This window comes from Mixophyes fleayi (genome assembly GCF_038048845.1).
Source record: "Mixophyes fleayi isolate aMixFle1 chromosome 4 unlocalized genomic scaffold, aMixFle1.hap1 SUPER_4_unloc_3, whole genome shotgun sequence".
Classification (NCBI taxonomy): domain Eukaryota; kingdom Metazoa; phylum Chordata; class Amphibia; order Anura; family Limnodynastidae; genus Mixophyes; species Mixophyes fleayi.
The window spans coordinates 297,699-310,000 of NW_027445889.1; the positions used below are offsets into that span (position 1 = coordinate 297,699).

Below are 12,302 nucleotides of genomic sequence, written 5' to 3' on the forward strand. Positions count from 1 at the left end.
TTTCTATGTCTCCCTGAAACCTCATTGACATCATCCCTGTGACTTGTTCCTGAAAGACATAGAGAGGTTAGGTGCCCTACAGGAGCTATTGCTAAGATATACAGGAAGCGTATGGAAATGATTGTTAAATCATATAAGAAGGTGAATAGGTAGATGATGTTGCAATGACATTAAAAGTTCCTGTTGATACAACTATTTACAAGATGTTATATCAATTTTACATCTCACATGTCCTATATAAAAGGAGATCTAACGCTGGTTTCTGCCCGGTTTCGATCCGGGGACCTTTCGCGTGTTAGGCGAATGTGATAACCACTACACTACAGAAACACCAGCTGTGAGCTTTGTTGACCTCTGCCACTGTAATAGAGAGGGATCCTTACTGACATTTAATGATCTGTATCTGGACTCAAATTGATAAAAGGATTTGATTATTTACACTGACTGTCTGAGGGTGTTATCCTACACACATTGAGGTATCCAGGGTCCCCATTTCCTAGTACTTCATTAGGGGTCCATCTTGGATGGTTGGTCACTTAGTAAAATCAGAATCCAGAGATAGTCCTTTCCCACCTTGTGTCTCATTATACTACATAGGTGTAGTATGATTGAATTCTGGTAAAATTTCCTAAATTATGGGGTGCCGTTCATTCTGTGTGACATTCAGACATTTTTGTATGTGTCTCACAGTGATTAAAGTGGTTTCCTCACACTGGGGAGAAGGACAGGGAATATTGTCGTATTTCGTTTTCATAATTTTTTTAATCTTTTCATTTGTTTTTTGTTTCATTTAAGTTTTACTCTTTTATTATTCCGTTGTAGACCTAGTATAGTTACAAGATCAAATTTACTATTGATGTATTGGTGTTAAGGAAGATCTGATCTCAACCTGAACACCCATAGTTGACACTAAAGTCAACTAGCTTTCTCCCATCACTATATGCGGAAGTGCACAGACACTTACACATTTTGAACACAGCACTCCCATTGAGTGACTAGGAGGGAAATAGCCATATGAATCAGTTCTTGCCCACTCATTGGAGCCTCTGGCTGTCAGTGCAACCTCTAAGTCGTCTCATAGCAATATGGCTGGTTTGACAACATAGAAAGACAGTGGTGAGAAAGTGTTGATTATGAGACAGACGCGCTACCTACTGTGCTAACGAGGCCGCTTCACTGTATGCACATAACGTTGAACAATGTTCTTCAATTCTATCTTCACTATTAACTAATTTATAAGAAGATGTTTTGTAATTCATAGTTATGTTTTGCTGCTGCTCTATGGTTAACTAATAAAATTAACCCCTTCCCGCTACAGGATGTAACGGTAATGTCTTGTTCAATTTTAGGCAGGGAGTTACGGCAAGTCACAGATCCCTGTGTCATGACCAAGAACAATGATGAGTGGTTCCTGGCAGATAAATGGCTTCCGCACACCATTCAATAAAGAAGCTGGGATGCAATGGTCGCATCCCCTTTCTATGTCTCCCTGAAACCTCATTGACATCATCCCTGTGACTTGTTCCTGAAAGACATAGAGAGGTTAGGTGCCCGACAGGAGCTATTGCTAAGATATACAGGAGGCGTATGGAAATGATTGTTAAATCATATATGAAGGTGGATAGATAGATGGTGTTGCAATGACATTAAAAGTTCCTGTTGATACAACTATTTACAAGATGTTATATCAATTTTACATCTCACATGTCCTATATAAAAGGAGATCTAATGCTTGTTTCTGCCTGGTTTTGAACCAGGAACCTTTCACATGTTAGGCGAATGTGATAACCACTACACTACAGAAACACCAGCTGTGAGCTTTTGTTGACCTCTGCCACTGTAATAGAGAGGGATCCTTACTGACATTTAATGATCTGTATCTGGACTCAAATTGATAAAAGGATTTAATTATTTACACTGACTGTCTGAGGGTGTTATCCTACACACATTGAGGTATCCAGGGTCCCCATTTCCTAGTACTTCATTAGGGGTCCATCTTGGATGGTTGGTGACTTAGTAAAATCAGAATCCAGAGATAGTCCTTTCCCACCTTGTGTCTCATTATACCACATAGGTGTAGTATGATTGAATTCTGGTAAAATTTCCTAAATTATGGGGTGCCGTTCATTCTGTGTGACATTCAGACATTTTTGTATGTGTCTCACAGTGATTAAAGTGGTTTCCTCACGCTGGGGAGAAGGACAGGGAATATTGTCGTATTTCGTTTTCATAATTTTTTGATCTTTTCATTTGTTTTTTGTTTCATTTAAGTTTTACTCTTTTATTATTCCGTTGTAGACCTAGTATAGTTACAAGATCAAATTTACTATTGATGTATTGGTGTTAAGGAAGATCTGATCTCAACCTGAACACCCATAGTTGACACTACAGTCAACTAGCTATCTCCCATCACTATATGCGGAAGTGCACAGACACTTACACATTTTGAACACAGCACTCCCATTGAGTGACTAGGAGGGAAATAGCCATATGAATCAGTTCTTGCCCACTCATTGAAGCCTTTGGCTGTCAGGGCAACCTCTAAGTCGTCTCATAGCAATATGGCTGGTTTTACAACATAGAAAGACAGTGGTGAGGAAGTGTTGATTATGAGACTCACGCGCTACCTACTGTGCTAACGAGGCCGCTTCACTGTATGCACATAACGTTGAACAATGTTCTTCAATTCTATCTTCACTATTAACTAATTTTTAGGAAGATGTTTTGTAATTCATATTTATGTTTTGCTGCTGCTCTATGGTTAACTAATAAAATTAAGCCCTTCCCGCTACAGGATGTAACGGTAATGTCTTGTTCAATTTTAGGCAGGGAGTTACGGCAAGTCACAGATCCCTGTGTCATGACCAAGAACAATGATGAGTGGTTCCTGGCAGATAAATGGCTTCCGCACACCATTCAATAAAGAAGCTGGGATGCAATGGTCGCATCCCCTTTCTATGTCTCCCTGAAACCTCATTGACATCATCCCTGTGACTTGTTCCTGAAAGACATAGAGAGGTTAGGTGCCCTACAGGAGCTATTGCTAAGATATACAGGAGGCGTATGGAAATGATTGTTAAATCATATAAGAAGGTGAATAGGTAGATGATGTTGCAATGACATTAAAAGTTCCTGTTGATACAACTATTTACAAGATGTTATATCAATTTTACATCTCACATGTCCTATATAAAAGGAGATCTAACGCTTGTTTCTGCCCGGTTTCGAACCGGGGACCTTTCGCGTGTTAGGCGAATGTGATAACCACTACACTACAGAAACACAAGCTGTGAGCTTTGTTGACCTCTGCCACTGTAATAGAGAGGGATCCTTACTGACATTTAATGATCTGTATCTGGACTCAAATTGATAAAAGGTTTTGATTATTTACACTGACTGTCTGAGGGTGTTATCCTACACACATCGAGGTATCCAGGGTCCCCATTTCCTAGTACTTCATTAGGGGTCCATCTTGGATGGTTGGTCAGTTAGTAAAATCAGAATCCAGAGATAGTCCTTTCCCAGCTTGTGTCTCATTATACCACATAGGTGTAGTATGATTGAATTCTGGTATAATTTCCCAAATTATGGGGTGCCGTTCATTCTGTGTGACATTCAGACATTTTTGTATGTGTCTCACAGTGATTGAAGTGGTTTCCTCAAGCTGGGGAGAAGGACAGGGAATATTGTCGTATTTCGTTTTCATAATTTTTTGATCTTTTCATTTGTTTTTTGTTTCATTTAAGTTTTACTCTTTTATTATTCCGTTGTAGACCTAGTATAGTTACAAGATCAAATTTACTATTGATGTATTGGTGTTAAGGAAGATCTGATCTCAACCTGAACACCCATAGTTGACACTACAGTCAACTAGCTATCTCCCATCACTATATGCGGAAGTGCACAGACACTTACACATTTTGAACACAGCACTCCCATTAAGTGACTAGGAGGGAAATAGCCATATGAATCAGTTCTTGCCCACTCATTGGAGCCTTTGGCTGTCAGTGCAACCTCTACGTCGTCTCATAGCAATATGGCTGGTTTGACAACATAGAAATACAGTGGTGAGGAAGTGTTGATTATGAGACTGACGCGCTACCTACTGTGCTAACGAGGCCGCTTCACTGTATGCACATAACGTTGAACAATGTTCTTCAATTCTATCTTCACTATTAACTAATTTATAAGAAGATGTTTTGTAATTCATAGTTATGTTTTGCTGCTGCTCTATGGTTAACTAATAAAATTAACCCCTTCCCGCTACAGGATGTAACGGTAATGTCTTGTTCAATTTTAGGCAGGGAGTTACGGCAAGTCACAGATTCCTGTGTCATGACCAAGAACAATGATGAGTGGTTCCTGGCAGATAAATGGCTTCCGCACACCATTCAATAAAGAAGCTGGGATGCAATGGTCGCATCCCCTTTCTATGTCTCCCTGAAACATCATTGACATCATCCCTGTGACTTGTTCCTGAAAAACATAGAGAGGTTAGGTGCCCTACAGGAGCTATTGCTAAGATTTACAGGAGGCGTATGGAAATGATTGTTAAATCATATATGAAGGTGGATAGGTAGATGATGTTGCAATGACATTAAAAGTTCCTGTTGATACAACTATTTACAAGATGTTATATCAATTTTACATCTCACATGTCCTATATAAAAGGAAATCTAACGCTTGTTTCTGCCCGGTTTCGAACCGGGGACCTTTCGCGTGTTAGGTGAATGTGATAACCACTACACTACAGAAATACCAGCTGTGAGCTTTGTTTACCTCTGCCACTGTAATAGAGAGGGATCCTTACTGACATTTAATGATCTGTATCTGGACTCAAATTGATAAAAGGATTTGATTATTTACACTGACTGTCTGTGGGTGTTATCCTACACACATCGAGGTATCCAGGGTCCCCATTTCCTAGTACTTCATTAGGGGTCCATCTTGGATGGATGGTCACTTAGTAAAATCAGAATCCAGAGATAGTCCTTTCCCACCTTTTGTCTCATTATACCACATAGGTGTAGTATGATTAAATTCTGGTAAAATTTCCTAAATTATGGGGTGCCGTTCATTCTGTGTGACATTGAGACATTTTTGTATGTGTCTCACAGTGATTAAAGTGGTTTCCTCACGCTGGGGAGAAGGACAGGGAATATTGTCGTATTTCGTTTTCATAATTTTTTGATCTTTTCATTTGTTTTTTGTTTCATTTAAGTTTTACTCTTTTATTATTCCGTTGTAGACCTAGTATAGTTACAAGATCAAATTTACTATTGATGTATTGGTGTTAAGGAAGATCTGATCTCAACCTGAACACCCATAGTTGACACTACAGTCAACTAGCTATCTCCCATCACTATATGCGGAAGTGCACAGACACTTACACATTTTGAACACAGCACTCCCATTGAGTGACTAGGAGGGAAATAGCCATATGAATCAGTTCTTGCCCACTCAGTGGAGCCTTTGGCTGTCAGTGCAACCTCTAAGTCGTCTCATAGCAATATAGCTGGTTTAACAACATAGAAAGACAGTGGTGAGGAAGTGTTGATTATGAGACTGACGCGCTACCTACTGTGCTAACGAGGCCGCTTCATGGTATGCACATAACGTTGAACATTGTTCTTCAATTCTATCTTCACTATTAACTAATTTATAAGAAGATGTTTTGTAATTCATAGTTATGTTTTGCTGCTGCTCTATGGTTAACTAATAAAATTAACCCCTTCCCGCTACAGGATGTAACTGTAATGTCTTGTGCAATTTTAGGCATGGAGTTACGGTAAGTCACAGATCCCTGTCTCATGACCAAGAACAATGATGAGTGGTTCCTGGCAGATAAATGGCTTCCGCACACCATTCAATAAAGAAGCTGGGATGCAATGGTCGCATTCCCTTTCTATGTCTGCCTGAAACCTCATTGACATCATCCCTGTGACTTCTTCCTGAAAGACATAGAGAGGTTAGGTGCCCGACAGGAGCTATTGCTAAGATATACAGGAGGCGTATGGAAATGATTGTTAAATCATATATGAAGGTGGATAGGTAGATGGTGTTGCAATGACATTAAAAGTTCCTGTTGATACAACTATTTAAAAGATGTTATATCAATTTTACATCTCAAATGTCCTATATAAAAGGAGATCTAACGCTTGTTTCTGCCCGGTTTCGAACCGGGGACCTTTCGCGTGTTAGGCAAATGTGATAACCACTACACTACAGAAACACCAGCTGTGAGCTTTCTTGACCTCTGCCACTGTAATAGAGAGGGATCCTTACTGACATTTAATGATCTGTATCTGGACTCAAAATGATAAAAGGTTTTGATTATTTACACTGACTGTCTGAGGGTGTTATCCTACACACATCGAGGTATCCAGGGTCCCCATTTCCTAGTACTTCATTAGGGGTCCATCTTGGATGGTTGGTCAGTTAGTAAAATCAGAATCCAGAGATAGTCCTTTCCCAGCTTGTGTCTCATTATACCACATAGGTGTAGTATGATTGAATTCTGGTATAATTTCCCAAATTATGGGGTGCCGTTCATTCTGTGTGACATTCAGACATTTTTGTATGTGTCTCACAGTGATTGAAGTGGTTTCCTCAAGCTGGGGAGAAGGACAGGGAATATTGTCGTATTTCGTTTTCATAATTTTTTGATCTTTTCATTTGTTTTTTGTTTCATTTAAGTTTTACTCTTTTATTATTCCGTTGTAGACCTAGTATAGTTACAAGATCAAATTTACTATTGATGTATTGGTGTTAAGGAAGATCTGATCTCAACCTGAACACCCATAGTTGACACTACAGTCAACTAGCTATCTCCCATCACTATATGCGGAAGTGCACAGACACTTACACATTTTGAACACAGCACTCCCATTAAGTGACTAGGAGGGAAATAGCCATATGAATCAGTTCTTGCCCACTCATTGGAGCCTTTGGCTGTCAGTGCAACCTCTACGTCGTCTCATAGCAATATGGCTGGTTTGACAACATAGAAATACAGTGGTGAGGAAGTGTTGATTATGAGACTGACGCGCTACCTACTGTGCTAACGAGGCCGCTTCACTGTATGCACATAACGTTGAACAATGTTCTTCAATTCTATCTTCACTATTAACTAATTTATAAGAAGATGTTTTGTAATTCATAGTTATGTTTTGCTGCTGCTCTATGGTTAACTAATAAAATTAACCCCTTCCCGCTACAGGATGTAACGGTAATGTCTTGTTCAATTTTAGGCAGGGAGTTACGGCAAGTCACAGATTCCTGTGTCATGACCAAGAACAATGATGAGTGGTTCCTGGCAGATAAATGGCTTCCGCACACCATTCAATAAAGAAGCTGGGATGCAATGGTCGCATCCCCTTTCTATGTCTCCCTGAAACATCATTGACATCATCCCTGTGACTTGTTCCTGAAAAACATAGAGAGGTTAGGTGCCCTACAGGAGCTATTGCTAAGATTTACAGGAGGCGTATGGAAATGATTGTTAAATCATATATGAAGGTGGATAGGTAGATGATGTTGCAATGACATTAAAAGTTCCTGTTGATACAACTATTTACAAGATGTTATATCAATTTTACATCTCACATGTCCTATATAAAAGGAAATCTAACGCTTGTTTCTGCCCGGTTTCGAACCGGGGACCTTTCGCGTGTTAGGTGAATGTGATAACCACTACACTACAGAAATACCAGCTGTGAGCTTTGTTTACCTCTGCCACTGTAATAGAGAGGGATCCTTACTGACATTTAATGATCTGTATCTGGACTCAAATTGATAAAAGGATTTGATTATTTACACTGACTGTCTGTGGGTGTTATCCTACACACATCGAGGTATCCAGGGTCCCCATTTCCTAGTACTTCATTAGGGGTCCATCTTGGATGGATGGTCACTTAGTAAAATCAGAATCCAGAGATAGTCCTTTCCCACCTTTTGTCTCATTATACCACATAGGTGTAGTATGATTAAATTCTGGTAAAATTTCCTAAATTATGGGGTGCCGTTCATTCTGTGTGACATTGAGACATTTTTGTATGTGTCTCACAGTGATTAAAGTGGTTTCCTCACGCTGGGGAGAAGGACAGGGAATATTGTCGTATTTCGTTTTCATAATTTTTTGATCTTTTCATTTGTTTTTTGTTTCATTTAAGTTTTACTCTTTTATTATTCCGTTGTAGACCTAGTATAGTTACAAGATCAAATTTACTATTGATGTATTGGTGTTAAGGAAGATCTGATCTCAACCTGAACACCCATAGTTGACACTACAGTCAACTAGCTATCTCCCATCACTATATGCGGAAGTGCACAGACACTTACACATTTTGAACACAGCACTCCCATTGAGTGACTAGGAGGGAAATAGCCATATGAATCAGTTCTTGCCCACTCAGTGGAGCCTTTGGCTGTCAGTGCAACCTCTAAGTCGTCTCATAGCAATATAGCTGGTTTAACAACATAGAAAGACAGTGGTGAGGAAGTGTTGATTATGAGACTGACGCGCTACCTACTGTGCTAACGAGGCCGCTTCACGGTATGCACATAACGTTGAACATTGTTCTTCAATTCTATCTTCACTATTAACTAATTTATAAGAAGATGTTTTGTAATTCATAGTTATGTTTTGCTGCTGCTCTATGGTTAACTAATAAAATTAACCCCTTCCCGCTACAGGATGTAACTGTAATGTCTTGTGCAATTTTAGGCATGGAGTTACGGTAAGTCACAGATCCCTGTCTCATGACCAAGAACAATGATGAGTGGTTCCTGGCAGATAAATGGCTTCCGCACACCATTCAATAAAGAAGCTGGGATGCAATGGTCGCATTCCCTTTCTATGTCTGCCTGAAACCTCATTGACATCATCCCTGTGACTTCTTCCTGAAAGACATAGAGAGGTTAGGTGCCCGACAGGAGCTATTGCTAAGATATACAGGAGGCGTATGGAAATGATTGTTAAATCATATATGAAGGTGGATAGGTAGATGGTGTTGCAATGACATTAAAAGTTCCTGTTGATACAACTATTTAAAAGATGTTATATCAATTTTACATCTCAAATGTCCTATATAAAAGGAGATCTAACGCTTGTTTCTGCCCGGTTTCGAACCGGGGACCTTTTGCGTGTTAGGCAAATGTGATAACCACTACACTACAGAAACACCAGCTGTGAGCTTTCTTGACCTCTGCCACTGTAATAGAGAGGGATCCTTACTGACATTTAATGATCTGTATCTGGACTCAAAATGATAAAAGGTTTTGATTATTTACACTCAAATTTACTATTAATGTATTGGTGTTAAGGAAGATCTGATCTCAACCTGAACACCCATAGTTGACACTACAGTCAACTAGCTATCTCCCATCACTATATGCGGAAGTGCACAGACACTTACACATTTTGAACACAGCACTCCCATTGAGTGACTAGGAGGGAAATAGCCATATGAATCAGTTCTTGCCCACTCATTGGAGCCTTTGGCTGTCAGTGCAACCTCTACGTCGTCTCATAGCAATATGGCTGGTTTGACAACATAGAAATACAGTGGTGAGGAAGTGTTGATTATGAGACTGACGCGCTACCTACTGTGCTAACGAGGCCGCTTCACTGTATGCACATAACGTTGAACAATGTTCTTCAATTCTATCTTCACTATTAACTAATTTATAAGAAGATGTTTTGTAATTCATAGTTATGTTTTGCTGCTGCTCTATGGTTAACTAATAAAATTAACCCCTTCCCGCTACAGGATGTAACGGTAATGTCTTGTTCAATTTTAGGCAGGGAGTTACGGCAAGTCACAGATTCCTGTGTCATGACCAAGAACAATGATGAGTGGTTCCTGGCAGATAAATGGCTTCCGCACACCATTCAATAAAGAAGCTGGGATGCAATGGTCGCATCCCCTTTCTATGTCTCCCTGAAACATCATTGACATCATCCCTGTGACTTGTTCCTGAAAGACATAGAGAGGTTAGGTGCCCTACAGGAGCTATTGCTAAGATTTACAGGAGGCGTATGGAAATGATTGTTAAATCATATATGAAGGTGGATAGGTAGATGATGTTGCAATGACATTAAAAGTTCCTGTTGATACAACTATTTACAAGATGTTATATCAATTTTACATCTCACATGTCCTATATAAAAGGAAATCTAACGCTTGTTTCTGCCCGGTTTCGAACCGGGGACCTTTCGCGTGTTAGGCGAATGTGATAACCACTACACTACAGAAACACCAGCTGTGAGCTTTGTTGACCTCTGCCACTGTAATAGAGAGGGATCCTTACTGACATTTAATGATCTGTATCTGGACTCAAATTGATAAAAGGATTTGATTATTTACACTGACTGTCTGAGGGTGTTATCCTACACACATCGAGGTATCCAGGGTCCCCATTTCCTAGTACTTCATTAGGGGTCCATCTTGAATGATTGGTCACTTAGTAAAATCAGAATCCAGAGATAGTCCTTTCCCACCTTGTGTCTCATTATACCACATAGGTGTAGTATGATTAAATTCTGGTAAAATCTCCTAAATTATGGGGTGCCGTTCATTCTGTGTGACATTGAGACATTTTTGTATGTGTCTCACAGTGATTAAAGTGGTTTCCTCACGCTGGGGAGAAGGACAGGGAATATTGTCGTATTTCGTTTTCATAATTTTTTGATCTTTTCATTTGTTTTTTGTTTCATTTAAGTTTTACTCTTTTATTATTCCGTTGTAGACCTAGTATAGTTACAAGATCAAATTTACTATTGATGTATTGGTGTTAAGGAAGATCTGATCTCAACCTGAACACCCATAGTTGACACTACAGTCAACTAGCTATCTCCCATCACTATATGCGGAAGTGCACAGACACTTACACATTTTGAACACAGCACTCCCATTGAGTGACTAGGAGGGAAATAGCCATATGAATCAGTTCTTGCCCACTCAGTGGAGCCTTTGGCTGTCAGTGCAACCTCTAAGTCGTCTCATAGCAATATAGCTGGTTTAACAACAAAGAAAGACAGTGGTGAGGAAGTGTTGATTATGAGACTGACGCGCTACCTACTGTGCTAACGAGGCCGCTTCACGGTATGCACATAACGTTGAACAATGTTCTTCAATTCTATCTTCACTATTAACTAATTTAAAAGAAGATGTTTTATAATTCATAGTTATGTTTTGCTGCTGCTCTATGGTTAACTAATAAAATTAACCCCTTCCCGCTACAGGATGTAACGGTAATGTCTTGTGCAATTTTAGGCATGGAGTTACGGTAAGTCACAGATCCCTGTGTCATGACCAAGAACAATGATGAGTGGTTCCTGGCAGATAAATGGCTTCCGCACACCATTCAATAAAGAAGCTGGGATGCAATGGTCGCATTCCCTTTCTATGTCTGCCTGAAACCTCATTGACATCATCCCTGTGACTTCTTCCTGAAAGACATAGAGAGGTTAGGTGCCCGACAGGAGCTATTGCTAAGATATACAGGAGGCGTATGGAAATGATTGTTAAATCATATATGAAGGTGGATAGGTAGATGGTGTTGCAATGACATTAAAAGTTCCTGTTGATACAACTATTTAAAAGATGTTATATCAATTTTACATCTCACATGTCCTATATAAAAGGAGATCTAACACTTGTTTCTGCCTGGTTTCGAACCGGGGACCTTTCGCGTGTTAGGCGAATGTGATAACCACTACACTACAGAAACACCAGCTGTGAGCTTTGTTGACCTCTGCCACTGTAATAGAGAGGGATCCTTACTGACATTTAATGATCTGTATCTGGACTCAAATTGATAAAAGGTTTTGATTATTTACACTGACTGTCTGAGGGTGTTATCCTACACACATCGAGGTATCCAGGGTCCCCATTTCCTAGTACTTCATTAGGGCTCCATCTTGGATGGTTGGTCACTTAGTAAAATCAGAATCCAGAGATAGTCCTTTCCCAGCTTGTGTCTCATTATACCACATAGGTGTAGTATGATTGAATTCTGGTATAATTTCCCAAATTATGGGGTGCCGTTCATTCTGTGTGACATTCAGACATTTTTGTATGTGTCTCACAGTGATTGAAGTGGTTTCCTCAAGCTGGGGAGAAGGACAGGGAATATTGTCGTATTTCGTTTTCATAATTTTTTGATCTTTTCATTTGTTTTTTGTTTCATTTAAGTTTTACTCTTTTTTTATTCCGTTGTAGACCTAGTATAGTTACAAGATCAAATTTACTATTGATGTATTGGTGTTAAGGAAGATCTGATCTCAACCTGAACACCCA

General features: G+C 39.6%; 9 non-coding genes across 9 annotated transcripts; all 9 read right to left on the reverse strand.

Annotated features, from left to right (window-relative positions):
• Window positions 1–257: 257 nt before the first annotated feature.
• On the reverse strand, window positions 258–330 carry TRNAV-AAC (transfer RNA valine (anticodon AAC)). The gene has a single exon. It is a non-coding gene; the product is annotated as a tRNA-Val (tRNA).
• A 1,403-nt stretch (window positions 331–1,733) lies between these two features.
• On the reverse strand, window positions 1,734–1,806 carry TRNAV-AAC (transfer RNA valine (anticodon AAC)). Its single transcript has one exon. It is a non-coding gene; the product is annotated as a tRNA-Val (tRNA).
• A 1,403-nt stretch (window positions 1,807–3,209) lies between these two features.
• Window positions 3,210–3,282, reverse strand: TRNAV-AAC (transfer RNA valine (anticodon AAC)). The gene has a single exon. It is a non-coding gene; the product is annotated as a tRNA-Val (tRNA).
• Window positions 3,283–4,684: 1,402 nt separating this feature from the next.
• Window positions 4,685–4,757, reverse strand: TRNAV-AAC (transfer RNA valine (anticodon AAC)). The gene has a single exon. It is a non-coding gene; the product is annotated as a tRNA-Val (tRNA).
• Window positions 4,758–6,159: 1,402 nt separating this feature from the next.
• On the reverse strand, window positions 6,160–6,232 carry TRNAV-AAC (transfer RNA valine (anticodon AAC)). The gene has a single exon. It is a non-coding gene; the product is annotated as a tRNA-Val (tRNA).
• A 1,402-nt stretch (window positions 6,233–7,634) lies between these two features.
• TRNAV-AAC (transfer RNA valine (anticodon AAC)) lies at window positions 7,635–7,707 on the reverse strand. The gene has a single exon. It is a non-coding gene; the product is annotated as a tRNA-Val (tRNA).
• A 1,402-nt stretch (window positions 7,708–9,109) lies between these two features.
• On the reverse strand, window positions 9,110–9,182 carry TRNAV-AAC (transfer RNA valine (anticodon AAC)). The gene has a single exon. It is a non-coding gene; the product is annotated as a tRNA-Val (tRNA).
• A 1,003-nt stretch (window positions 9,183–10,185) lies between these two features.
• TRNAV-AAC (transfer RNA valine (anticodon AAC)) lies at window positions 10,186–10,258 on the reverse strand. The gene has a single exon. It is a non-coding gene; the product is annotated as a tRNA-Val (tRNA).
• A 1,402-nt stretch (window positions 10,259–11,660) lies between these two features.
• Window positions 11,661–11,733, reverse strand: TRNAV-AAC (transfer RNA valine (anticodon AAC)). Its single transcript has one exon. It is a non-coding gene; the product is annotated as a tRNA-Val (tRNA).
• Window positions 11,734–12,302: the final 569 nt, after the last annotated feature.